The following is a 14095-nucleotide window of genomic DNA, read 5'->3' as shown; positions in this document are numbered from 1 at the left end:
CCTAGCCAATGTGGTCATTGGGAATGATGGTCAAAGAGATCTAGAGAGAATTGGTTTGAGAAGGTTGATCTAGAAAATGTGTAAACTGCATTACAGTCCAAGTTTCAAGCCAACATTCCTGCCGTCATAAACAATTAAACCTGCTATCATTATACTCTTGTACAGAGGTAGGCAATTGTGGAGGACTACATGACTGGCTGCATTAGCCTCCAGAAGACTTTAAACAACCATACCTGCTTCTGCAATAAATAAATATTTTTGGCTCCCAAAACATGTCTAAGGGGTACGTGGCAATTTTCATGATATTTTGAGGTTTTAAAAAGCCCTCTCTTGGGCCTAAATTAGCCCAGGGGCAGGGATGTAGCCAAGGGGTCCGGACCCCCCCCCCTTAGAAAAAAGAAAGGGGGGGGGCGGCGGCCCCCCCCCCCCCAACCCCCATTATAATGGTGGCACTTAGTCTGGCCCCCCCCCCCCTCCTAAAATCCTGGCTATGTCCCTGCCAGGGGCCTACAAAATTGGTGGAAATAACACCCTACAGCCCCCAGGGGATATTTTGGAGCATTTCAAGGCAAACAAAACATTTATTTGAGGGGGAAAAAATGCAAAAATTCTGATCAACCCAAGGAGAGGCAATCTGATGGAAATGGTTTCTAAACTGCAGAGAGTGTATTTGTTGGGGCATCCTGGAGCAAAGAAACATGTTGCTTGAGCCTTGAGGGTAACCAATACAGCCCTTGGGGCCACATGCAGCCTGCACTTTGCCCACCTCTCTTCTAGTAAATGGATTGTGCAAATTTATCTTTACTTCTGTCCTCTCATTTGTTTTCATACCTCTTACTTTGAGATGTGAAGATTAAAGGAATTTCTACTGTCCTGTATTATTTCAGTTGTGGTTAACTCACTTTCTGGTGGAAATTCTGAATTTTGTTATGGAGTAATCCAAGTTCCTCATCTTGAATTCTAGTACATCAAACCATATGTGCACAAAATTTTAACTTACTTGCTAGCGTTGAAGTGCACTGACTTTACTGGTATCTGAAATGAGTCATAAAAAGTTGCTTGGGACATAATCAAAGGTATATCAAAAATAAGGCTTTAAGAGTTATTGTCATTAACATGAATGGTAGAGATTGCAAATAGAAAGTGTGCTTCCATGATTGCAGAAATGACCAGGTTTCAATGTCAAGAGGTCTGTGTTTGAAGGGGTTGTCAATTAAAACATGGTCATTCATTTACTTATTTATACCCAATCCTTCCACAACAGCAGCTAAGCTCAGGGTACTTTATAAGAACTAGAAAACCTCTCAGAAAACATGAAAGTTAAAACAACAATGTAAAACATTATATAGAGGAGTAGATGAAAATCTAAAAATGAAATTGACCAAATGCCTGCCAGAAGAAAAATAGGTTTTTTAAAAAATCAGTGACTGATACTGGCTAAGTTGTAATATCTAATTATAAGCAATACATTTTGGGCCCAAGCCATCTGAAAGACCATATTTTGCCACGTAAGCCTGTCTAGGGTATGAAGCCTTTGAAAGAGGCCTTCTTTTGGTTTTGCCACCTTCAGAGGCTTGTTTGGTGAACACATAAAACATATAAAAGAGGGCTGTAAGAGTAGCTGCTCCCAGATTGTGGAACTCCTTCCAAGGGAGGTTACAGTGATTTTATGGATACTTTTTTTAATGTGTTGTAAGCTACTTTGTTCTCAGTTCAGGGAGATATGTGGGAAACAAATCAAAACAATAGAATAGACTTAACTCAGTAGTAGATTTATTACAGTCAACTGATCAAACATCACAAACATCATTTCTATACCACTTATCAGTGCACTTAAGCACTCCCTAAGCGGTTTACAAAGTGTAAGCTAATTGCCCCCAACAATCTGGGTACTCATTTTAGCGAAGGATGCAAGCCTGAGTCAAGCTTGAACCCTTTTGCTGGTGTTGAACTCACAACCTTATGGTTTTGAGTAAGTGGCTGCAGTACAGGCATTTAACCACTGCGCAACCAGGGATGTGTGGGTAAAGTCCACCTCTCCCAGATGTTGGGTTGCAACAGTCAACATTCCTCACTATTGTCTACAGTGATCAAAGTTTATGGGAACTGCAATACAGTAATATTTGGAGAGCTGCAGTTTCCTACTCAGGGCTTATAAGACCTGATATATACTATTGCTAAAATAGTTTTTCACGGTTTAGTGGCAGCTGGGGAAATGATGTGAGCTGTAATCCAGTACACTGGGAGGACACAGTTTTGAGAGGGCTATTGCAAATGAGAAAAATGGGAACAGGGAATCACCACAGTATGTAGTTCAGTTGCCTGAATGGGATGCACAGTGTAACAAAATTCTAGTAATGCCTGTATTAGGGAAGAACTTGGCAATTTGATTTGATTTAAAAGGGTTCTTTCAGTATAAGATTATTTTCCCTGCTAGAGAAGGTGTCCTTCTTAAATCTTTCAGTTTAAAAATCTTAAATTCTGCCCTGTAGAATTGTGTCTGTTGATGGCAATATTACCAAAGTTGCAAAATGTAGGGTGGGGTTAAATTATTAAATGGGAACTGCAACAGTGCAGCTAGGTCTTAAGGGGGGGAGGGATAAAGTGTTTTTAATTGTTATATTTTATTGTTGTCAACTGCCCGGATTGGTTTTCCATAGGGTGGTATAATAATAATAATAATAATAATAATAATAATAATAATAATTATTATTATTATTATTATTATTATTATTATTATTATTATTATTATTTTAGGTGAGCCCTTTCTAACCTGGTGCCCTCAAGATGTATTGTAGGACAATTCCCATAATCACAGAATTATCTGGAGGTAGAACCAGAGATTGACAGGACAGGCATGAGATAGATTAAAGAATGTTACACACATGATGATGTTATAGTAGAAGGTGGGCATGTATACCATGACCAAAGAACATTTTAAACACAGCATTTCAGCCTAATCTGTTTTGATATCATTTCAGAGTACCGGTATATTAATTTCCACACACAGAACAAGGTGTTGGTTATAACCTTTCAAGCCTTTCGTGGCCTGGATCCAGGTTACTTACGGGATCGCTTATTCCCATATAGTCCACCCTGCACATTGAGGTCTTCTAATAAGGCTGGCTCCGGTTACTCAGAAAACCTTTTCCTCAGCCGCTCCCAAGTTATGGAATAGCCTGCCAAAGGAGATCCGATATATTACCAGTCTTGAAAGCTTTAAAAAGGCAATCAAGAAGTGTATCTTTTCCCGTCCCAGCTTAACATTCCAACAACCTCCTGTCAATTTGACTAATTATTTAGCAACCGCACGCTGCCTTTGCCCTGCTTTTACTAATTGTTTTAACAATTGTTAATAATTTAATTATATTTTATTGTGGTTGAGAATGTTGGGAGGGTTTGGAATACAATGGACAATGAGACATTTATTGTATGTATTATTATCTATTTTGGTAAATTTATTGTACTTTGCCTATTGCATTAGAAAGAGCCAAAATGAAGAGTTTCTCATATTACAGTCGACCCTTCTTATACACAGATTTTTTATACATGGATTCAAGCATACATGGTTTGAAAATGTTAAATATATATATATATATATATTCAAATATCAAACCTTGATTTTCCATTTTTTTTTTATGAGAGACACCATTTTGCTATGTCATTATATTTAATGGGACTTGAGCATCCACGGATTTTGTTATCCCCAGAGGATCTTGGAACCAAACCCCAGAATATAACAAGGGCCCACTGTAGTTTATAGTGTCTCTGGCTGTTATAAAATTTTAAGCTACAGATGATGTAGAATTAAAAATATACTTTAGTTGTGGTTTTAAGATTAAATAACTACTATAGTGCAATCTTCTTGGTATTTTGGTGCATGTGCTTTTTAAAAATTATAATACCATAATAGGAAATCGTACAGTTTGGGTAGAATATTATGCCAGATTGCCACCAGAAAATTGCATGGGCCACTTCATGCAAAATAAAAGGTCAACACCATGCCTTGGTGGCAGCTGGGAACTAATGATTTAATGCTGCTTTGACCTTTGACTTTCTAGTCCGTTTGAATCTGACCCAGTGTTTTAATTTCCCAGTACTGCTGGGCTTTGGGCTTTTGTCTCTTTCCAGATGTATCTTGTGGCCTGTTACCAAATTAGATGCCCTACACCATGTCACTGAAACCTTTGAGCTTGAAAGGGGGGAGGGACATAGCATAGGTTTTTGTATGAATGTTGGGTGAGTCTTGAGTGATTGCTAGTAATAATATAAATAGACTAACCCATGCAGTAGACAGAACTCATCTTGTGATTGTCTAATCTTCATTACAGAAAGAACCTGGATATTTTTAAGTAGTCTGTCTTTGAATCTTTTTTGGGATTAACCATTTCTTTTTTAGTTACTATGAAATGCATAACCATAGCATTTGTGTATGCCATCTGAAAGATTTCACTTGATCACTTGTCTTTCAAATATACCTTCTACAAAGAAGGGTAGAGAGAGGTTTTCTGCTGAAAGTGATACACAAGGTTTCCCTTATTTCATCTTTCACAATAGCCTTATCAGGCAGGCTGAGAGATGGTCACTGCTTAATCCTTTGTTTTGATCTGGTGGTGTTTCAGTGTGTGTGTGTGTGTTAAATGTAGATTTTATTGTGCTTTCTCTATCTTTAGTCAGCTGCTCTGATTACCCTTGTAGAAAAGTGAGATGCAAATAATGGATTAACATATCTGATATGAACCTGGGTTTGAACCTAATCAAAATTTGAACCTGGGTTTCCTTGAACCTAATCCTACTTGTTAACTACTGTGCCACTAGTTTCATTTATTAATGGTATGACATAAAGGCTGTTGCTCTGGCCCTTTGCCAGGGTATACTGAACTCTAGTAGAGTAACAGTGCCACAGCAGTGAAGCTTTCAGAACTAGAGACCAATTAATGGTTAAATATAGCTGATGGGTCTTCTGTTTGCTCATTGTCAAATACTGTGCCCTTGAGTGGCAGCCTACCTTTTTATTTTATGATAGGATTATTTGATAGAAATGATAGGATGGAGGCTTGCTCCTTGGTCCTCCTTTCTTCAGTCAGGCTGATTCTGTATGATGTTTATCACACTATGCTCTTAAAGAGGTACTATTCCAGTGTGACTCCTCTAGCAGCCTCCTGTTGCATGCTGGGATTGGCAGTTTTAAGGAGTTGAACTTCTCTGCCTGAGAATTCTAAATACCCCTCCTTAAAACTGCCAATCCCAGCATGCAACAGGAGGCAGCTAGAGGAGTCACACTGGAATAGTACCTCTTTAAGAGCTTGTCTGATAAACACCTGTGATAGCAGCAGGCAACCACTTCCCTAGAATTCTGCAGAAATTTTATATCATTATTTTTCTTAATTAATCTTCTGTTGGTCAGTCTTTATTATTACTGCTAGTGTCTTCTACCATTGAGCTAAATTCAATGTTAAACATTCTTAGAGCAGATATATTATTTCTTTTTCTTTATACAAAGCAATGTGTTTATTTCTGAATTCAGCTGCTAGAGAGAGAAGAACATTGGAAAAGGAACTGGGATAGATTATCCAAGGATGAAAAAGTCAGTGGACTAAGAACATGTGAAGAGCTGCAGTGGATTGGATCAAATCCATATCTAGTTCCACATCATTCATTTGTATTTTTCATAGTGGCAGTCAGATCACAAGTCAGATAAAAATGCAGTAGGTTTCTCTTGTTGTTTTCAAGCACATGATATCAGGATGAAGGAATTCTTCAATAAAATACACACAGATGTCATGGATTGTAGATGTGTTACTTTACTAAGGGCTAAATATGTGCTTTTAGACATTAGCAGTACCCATAAGGCAGCATTTCAGACAGCAGAATAGGGATGTTGGTGAATTGCGAGTGTACACACACACAAAACACTGCCTCACTACATCAGGGGTATATTGCATCATGGTACTGCAGGAAATGCAGCCAGTGGAGTAGTGACCTGCACAATACTTCCCTTGATATATCCTCAGACAATGTGGACAGGCTTTTCTACGGGGTACTTCACTAGCCACAAAAACAAAACATCACGGAAGGGCTGTACAGACTGGCACTTTATGCCAGCCTGTATGCACGGTAAGGGTTGAGCATCCGCACACTCAAAGCCTTTACCATGTTGCCTGGCCACCATTATGGCACACACCTGTCCACACGGCACACACCATGATGCACACTGGGCGCAGTACTCAAACGGCACTGCGTGGAAGGGGCATCATGACGCGGCACCACGGTGTTTATGCCACCCCTTCCGGGATGCAAAAAGAAGCCCCTTTTCCGGACTTCCCTGCCTCCTTCTGGAGTCCACGGCATGTGGTTGCTGTGGCCTCCATTCGGGGAACAAAGGGATGGCGTTGAGCCATCCATATGTACAGCCCAAAAGTTGCTGACTACAGAATCTGGTGTTTTTTCCCTTATGGACCAATGCACCTATCTCGTTTTTCCTCCCCTCTGCTTTTGAATACTGTCCTGGGAGAAAGATGAGTGATAAAATAAATAAAAGTCACTGTGTCTTTTTATACTACTCACCTTGCCTTGGTTTCTTGTGTTAAACTGTGAATCAGTATTCTCCTGAACTATATAAATGTGATATACTTCACATGCATACCTTATTTGATTATCCATGTAATGTTGACATTGACTCATGGCAATCCTGTAGATGAGACATGTCAAAGACTCTGTCTTCCACTGTTCTGCTTACATTTTGCAGGCTCATGCCTGCATCCTCCTTGAGTCTATTCATCTGGCATGTGGTTTTCCTCTTTCTATAACCCTCAACCTTTCCCAGCATCATTGTCTCTTTTAATGAAATGCGCCTTCTCATGATGTGGCCAAAGTATGACAGCCTCAATTTAGTCATCTTGGCCTCTAGGGGTATTTCATGCTTGATCTGTTCACAGTATCCTTAGCGTTCTTCTCCAGCACCACATCTCAAACGATTTGACTTTCTTTTTATCCACTTTATTCACTGTTCAGCTCTCAGGCTCATACATCATGATGAGACATACCATGGCTTGGACTATTCTAACTTTCGTACTCAGCTGTATATCTTTACTCTTTAGGGTTTTTTCTAGCACTTTCACAGCTGCCCTTCCCATTACTAGTCTTCTTCTTATCTCTTGACTGCAGTCTCCATTCTGTTCTCTGTCATTGTACAAAAAATCTTTAACTATTTTGATAAATCCAAACTTTAATAATCTGTGACCTAGATTCTAAGTAGACAAAGAAGAGCAACATAGATATTCCTGATACAGTTCACATGCTCTCCTCTTGGTATGTTTGGATGGCAATGGTGTTGTTAGAATGACTTTGCTGCTGCTGTCATCACCATCATATTCTTTATTATTTTTATTTATTTATACCCAGCCTTTCCCTCTAAACCATAGGTCAAGGCAGCTCTGTTTGAACAGTGCAACTCCAGCTTTCAGATTTGTTAGGGCACATCTTCTGTCATACCTAACCATTAGCTGTGCTTGGTAGAGCTGATGCATATTGTTGTCCAAAGTTTGAGGAAGATTGGTCTTGGCTAAAACATATATACTTGTCGATCTAACACAGATTTGCCCTACATTTTAAGAAATCTCTGGCTGTAGTACAGATAGAAACTTGCACATCCTGATACCCAAGTTACACCCTATACAATACTTAGATTTGTTTTTAACTGCTCCTTTTGCCATGTAGTAAAGTACTTCTGAATTCCTGTTAGACTGAGAAGTAGTTTGTGTTGGTTGTAACAAACAAAGGCCCCACTAGATGTATGGAACTCTTCCTGCAGCTTTTTGGCTAGTGAGACAGAGCAAGAGTAAAAATGCATTATTTTTACTTTGTAAATGAAGTCTATTTCAGGCAGAGTTATTCTAAGTCGAGCACCATTTTGTAAACAATGTCTTTTAAAACATAAGACCTTTGTGATTTGATGTTAAGTTGTTGTTTTTTAGTGTCATGTAAGCTCACATTCATAAAATTGTTATCTCACTGCTAAGGTGCATATGACTGTGATCTGCTTATCTGAAAAGAGAATTACTGGAAAATTTGGTAATACTAGATAGGAAGAACTGGCCAGTGTTACAAATCTGTAATGTAGGAGGTACAACATATCCCATGGGTATTGAGAATGAATTTCCCTTCCCATTGGTTTCCTAATAGTCAAATTCTAGTTGATCATACCTTGAGATCTTAGCTACCTTGGTGTGTCCTCTGTGAATTCTTTCTGGGAGCAGTTTGTTTCAATAAACAATTTGTGTTGGGAAGATGGCAAGCACATGAAATGCATTCGCATGTGAGAATGTATAAATATTTATTCACTTTAGCAGCAATGTGAGTTTTCTCGGAAAACTAATTTCTACCTTTCTAATATACAGATTGATGAAGAGATCTGATTTGGAATGTGTTTGACATTTTATTAACTAATTTTTTTAAAAAAGCATGCCAATACATTTTATGAATGTTTTAAATAAGTATCTCAAATATTTTCCAGCAGCCAAATTTCTTTGAATTTAAATATTTAAATAGGGCAAACACCTCAGTAAAATTCATAAAGGATACTTTAATGTTATATTCAAGGTTTTTCTTGCAGATTAATCTTGCTAGAATACTTCTTGATATTTTGAGATATCAGATCAGTAGCATACATCCCTCCTCCTGTATTGTTTGCATTTTAAGAAAACATAAAACAGTGAAAAAATACACAGGTGTTAGGATGCTTAAAGAGCCATGCATAAGTGTGTGTTTCCTAGGGATTGTCATCTGAAAACTTGATTTAATTGTAGATTTCACTGGCAACATACCCACTGACTGTGAAACAATCAATTTTCTAGTAATGATCATTTTTTTAATGATCCAAGAAGAAATAAGAAAGTTTTCTGTTTAACTTCTAAGTGAGTGGACTTTAGATGCTGCAATTTAAGAAAAAGGAATGCCTTGGTTTGTTTGGAACTAAGTAGCCAAGCTCCCTCCATTTTTGTGAAAGATCTAGTGCTTGCTGTTATCCTTGTTCAAAATACTGAGAGTGGACTATGAGGCTCACACGTGGCATTCTCTTCCCCTTTCTTCTGTAGATTTGTCCTTCCTTTCCCTTGTTGGCCTTAACCACACCTAGCTTTGGTAGTAACCAAGGCATCATGATTGATATTGACAAGAGAAACAATGGGAGGATTTGCAGAAGCTGGGGAGGGGTGAGACAGATGTGCCTGCAAGCTTGCTGTCAGTCCCTTAGCCATGGTTAAGGTAATGGTGGCATTACATTGCACTGTTCTAGTAGGGTAATGAAACAAAATGGGAGAACAGGTGAAGCTGCTTGCATCTCAGAATGGTTTTGAACAGTAAAGAAGTTGGGACTCAGTGAAAACACAATATGTTTTTTAAAAAGATAGCTGGATGCAGGACAAAGTACTAAAGAATTGTTCTGTGGAATCGAGCAAAAATAGGGAGGTGGATATTCCTACAATCTAGGGAGAACTGAGAAGTGACTACAGTACTGCATTGGTGACCTATTGTTTTCTGCAAACTCTGATAATAGCAATACTGAATGTTTTTACTCTCATCTTATCGATAATTGTGCTTTGTGCATTGTGCCAGGCTAACATAAATAGTGTGCTAAGGCAAATGAATGCACAAAAAGTAAATCTGTATTTTGCGTATTTCAAATAACTTGATAACTTCTCATGTTTTTCAAAGAAAATGACTTGGAACATTCTAGCAAAGATTGGGAAGGTAGGAAAAGGTATACTGATATAAGAAGTACCCAAGAAACAACCATACAAGATATATATATATATCTTTTTAAATGGGAAAATCAATGAACTACTGCTTCTTGTTCATATGGTGATTGTTTGTTCATGTTCTATCTGATGACTGCAACCACTTGTGACTTCACCAGGCAGTCCCTGTATGTTTTATAATAACTAAAACAGTTCTAACATGAAACTGAACTTGACATCTAGTTCCATGCTTGTATGGAGATTATGCAGATAACATGATGACCCCTTATAATTATCAGTCACCAAGGATCAAGACCATCCAGATTCCTGTGCAGTTGAACCCCCTAAGGAACGGCCAGTCAGAATTATCAAAGCTTATAGCTGTGTTTGCATTTGGTTAATAGTGTTTTATATATTTTCCCCTTTCCTTGATATATTCATTTTATGATATAAATTGGGGGTTCCCAGCCTTTTTGACTCACAGAGCCTTAAGGGCTCCATGGAGCACAGGTTGAGAACTGCTGATTTAAATAATTTTTTGTTTCACTTAACGTTTTTCATTGCCTTCATGGTAGTCACACTGTTAACTGTTTTATCATGTGGTATTATTATTGCTCTGAAGATCCAAATACCCTATATTCACTGGATCTGAAGCTAACCAGAGCCAGCACTGGTTAGTATTTGGATGGGAGAACACCAATGAATACTAGGTGCTGTGGGCTATATTTCAGAGGAAGGAACTGGCACGCCACCTCTGAGTATTTCTTGCCTATGAAAACCCTATGAAAAACAATGTATGGAATTTGTAAATGATGGCTTGACTTGAAGATGTGTGTGTACACACATACCGTACTTACTGTTATCATCATTATTATTCACTGTATGCTGTGTTTTTATAGTTTAGTGCATACATGCGTACAAATATGCAAATTTTTTAATGACTGGCTTGCCACTTTTGAGCTGCCAAACCTTAAAAATAGTTCTGGAGTTCCTGAGCATTTTATTGAGTTTCAACCCAGCTATTTTATAGAGACTGCATTGTTAGTTCTGTAGTTATTAACCCATTGAAGGCATGATCCCATTAAAGATATGTTAAACTATGAGCACTCTTTTTCTCCAGGTGACTTGGGGGGGAGTGTGACATTGAAATTGCTTATTAGACCAGAGGGAGGTATTTCCACAGAATATTATTTAACCTTAATACTTGAAATGGAAATTATTAGAGAAAAATACATCTAGAATAACAACTTTATTAGAGACTTCAGTAAGCAGGGAATTACTGTGATCTCATTAAAAAAGTTACAGTCACACATTTGTTGGCAATAATATTAGTTGTTCTGTACCATAACAGTGGGAACTCCTAACCTATGGAAAAAGTGATACTACAAAACTTTTTTCACTGTCTACCTCTCGCATTCTTACATGGTGAGGGCAACATAATGGCTTGGACTATTCCCAGTTTAGTGTTCACAGTTAAATCTTTACACTTTATGATCTTGTCCAGTTCTTTCCTAGCTGCCCTTCCCAAATCTAGTCTTCTGATTTCTTGACTGCAGCCTCTTAGTCTAAGATGCTTTGTGTGCAATATTTTCTGCATACATAAATAGGGTGATAGTATGCAGTCTTGCCTAACCCATTTGCCAATTGAGAACCATTCTATTTCTCCATGTTCTGTTCTGATGGTAGCATTTGTCCTGAGTAGAGATTACGCATCAGGACAATCAGATGTTGTGTCATTCCCAACATTCCCAAAGTACAAGTGTTAGCTTTTTGTGATCTATGCAGTCATAGGTTTTGCTGTAGTCGGTAAAGCATGTGCAGATTTACTTCAGGAATTCCCTCGTGCACTCCATTATCTAGCATATGATTCCTATTACCTCTTCTTTTCCTAAATCCAGTTTGAGATATATTCCAATCCATAAAAAAGGGGAGACAGTACATTGCAGTAATTACAGAACCATCACACTAATTTCCCAGGAAAGTAAAGTCATGCTAAAAATTATGCCGTAAATACTCCTACCATACATGGAGAAGCTTTATAATCATCAAAATATTATAGGCATTTTAATGTGGTAGGAAAACGATAAATGTTTAGGTCTAAAGCTGATTGTCCTTTCCAAATATATGATGGAGGAGGAGATTACATCACCCTATGCAATGCATTATGAAATCTTGCAGTTATCATCTGTAGACACATATGGGGTGTATATAGCATTTTTCAGTTCCTACTCCCCACCTTTGCTGAACCTGTGTAAGAATGGGCATACGCTGGGAGAAGCATGTGTGCCAGCCATATTCATGTGTATTGCTCCATATCCACACACTGGGAAGTCATGCGTGGCCACAGAGCCAACCCTTTGAATCCCCACCAAAAGTTCCATTTTAGAGTCATGACTGCCGGTGGTATTCAGAGTTCAAATACTCACTGTTCCGCTGCCTCTTGATCCAAGGACTGAGAGTGGGAAGTCAAACCCCCTTTCTCTCTGCTGGATTCATACATGAATAATTAGGCAAAGCATGACAAGTAAGCTGTTAGCCAAGTCCCCAGTGAGCTTCACAGAGAGCCTAAGCTTCTTTTGCATCACTGCTTTCACTGGAAGCTGTGACAGGGAGAAATCCACATTCCATTGCTTTTGTTAACTGTGCCTGGCACTTGAAACTTTTGGAGAGAGGAGGCAGGTGGGTGGGGCATGTTTGGAAAGCTGACCAACAGCGAGGGGGAAGGGAGCTAGTATTGGAATTGTCCACTCAGGTCAGAGTTTAACTCTGGCAGCCATTCATCAGATGTGGGTTGATTGCTATGGAATCCTAGGAGGCATTTAACTGAATTGCTAACCATCCCCCCCCAGAATTACATTTAAAAGGAGATGGACAAAAAAGCAAGGGGTATGACACCCAGGAATTCTGGATGTTGTAAAATGTTCTCTCTCTCTCTTTTACAGTGCACTGTAAAGCCCTTTCCTAGAGCAATCTAATTTATGGCCTGGTTCTAGTACCCCTTGGCCTGCTGTGGCTATAAAAGATGAATAGCCCTGTGATATGCTTCACCAGCAGGTTCCTATTGTTTGCCTGGTTTTTTTATTATTATTATTTTGAATTTTTCAAAATGTATACCAGCAAGAAAGATCTGCATTTAGGAAGTGAGCAATTAACTTACACTAAGCAGCTGTCTTCAGTGCAAGTTGAATAAGTCCCTTAATCACTCAAACCAGTTTCTTTCTCTGCTTCTTCTTTTTCAGCATGCCATATTATTTATTTGGAAGATACCCTAAAAAGAAAGTTTATTGTGTTTGGAGCTTGAGTATCGATAAATCTTAATAACACCTAATTTTGGGAATTTTAAACAGTCATGATAAGTGGCTTTGTTTTAACTTAACAAGCAACCGCTGCCAAAAACCTTTAAATTTCTGGCCTTAGATTTCAGTCTTTTCATGCCCCCCCCTTTTTAAAAAAAAACAAAAAGTTGTTCTCAATCTGTTAAGCCAGGGGTAGGCATCCTTTTTGAGCCGGGGGCCGGGTTGCTGTCCCTCAGACAACTGGGGGGCCAAAGCCAAAAAATAAATAATTAAATAATTTTTTTTTTTAAAAAAAAATTAAATATATAAATAAACCAGGACAAATGTAGGGCAAAATTTTCAAATGGAAGACACTTTTTTTTTAAAAAAAATGGAGGACACGTGAAAAAATTTGCTGATTTTTTAAAAAATGTTAATATAAATGCATGTTTCTGAGGCTTCTATAGACAATTGTCCTCCAAAGGCCCCGGTGGCAATCGGCGGCAGGACCAGGCTGGGGCCGTTCCCGAGGCCTTGCCGGGCCGCATCCGGCCCGCGGGCCGCAGGTTGCCTACCCCTGTGTTAAGCTATTGCTTAGCTATATGAATGTATTACTTTGCTAACAAGTATGTGTCATCCGTAAAATGTTATTTGTGGGTTCAAGATGCAGGATATTCACTGACTATATGTGTGTCTGTGCTACATAGTTATATATCCGTTTCATACAACTTCTCTTTTCGCTGCTTCATCTTGAGGAGTCCTGGGATTTTATGAGTTACATAGAATTGTTTACTGGAGATCTCTAGTCCATTCCTTTGAACTATAGTTCTCAAAGTACCATGGGTCCCTGTCTATTGAATTAAACTGATTTAATATTCAGTCCTATTCTTCTCTGGGTATCTTGATCCCTTCTAACTACCTCTCCAAGCTGTAAGTCCTGGGATTCCTTAGGACAGACCCATTGCATTTTATGTTGGTATGAAACCTGAAGCCCATTCACGCCATAATTATAGCAGCATTATTCTGCTTTTGCTACTGCTTCTGTGGAATCCGGGAATTTGTTGTAGCACTAGAACTCCTTGG

General features: G+C 38.6%; 1 protein-coding gene across 1 annotated transcript in view; it reads left to right on the top strand.

Annotated features, from left to right (window-relative positions):
- TRIM71 (tripartite motif containing 71) overlaps positions 1-14095 on the top strand; it is a 56491-nt gene that overhangs the window by 13843 nt on the left and 28553 nt on the right. The window lies entirely within an intron of this gene.

The sequence above is a fragment of the Sceloporus undulatus genome, chromosome 6, assembly GCF_019175285.1.
Source record: "Sceloporus undulatus isolate JIND9_A2432 ecotype Alabama chromosome 6, SceUnd_v1.1, whole genome shotgun sequence".
NCBI classification, from domain to species: domain Eukaryota; kingdom Metazoa; phylum Chordata; class Lepidosauria; order Squamata; family Phrynosomatidae; genus Sceloporus; species Sceloporus undulatus.
Note: the sequence above shows the minus strand (reverse complement) of the source record. Positions and strands in the feature narration are given on the sequence as shown.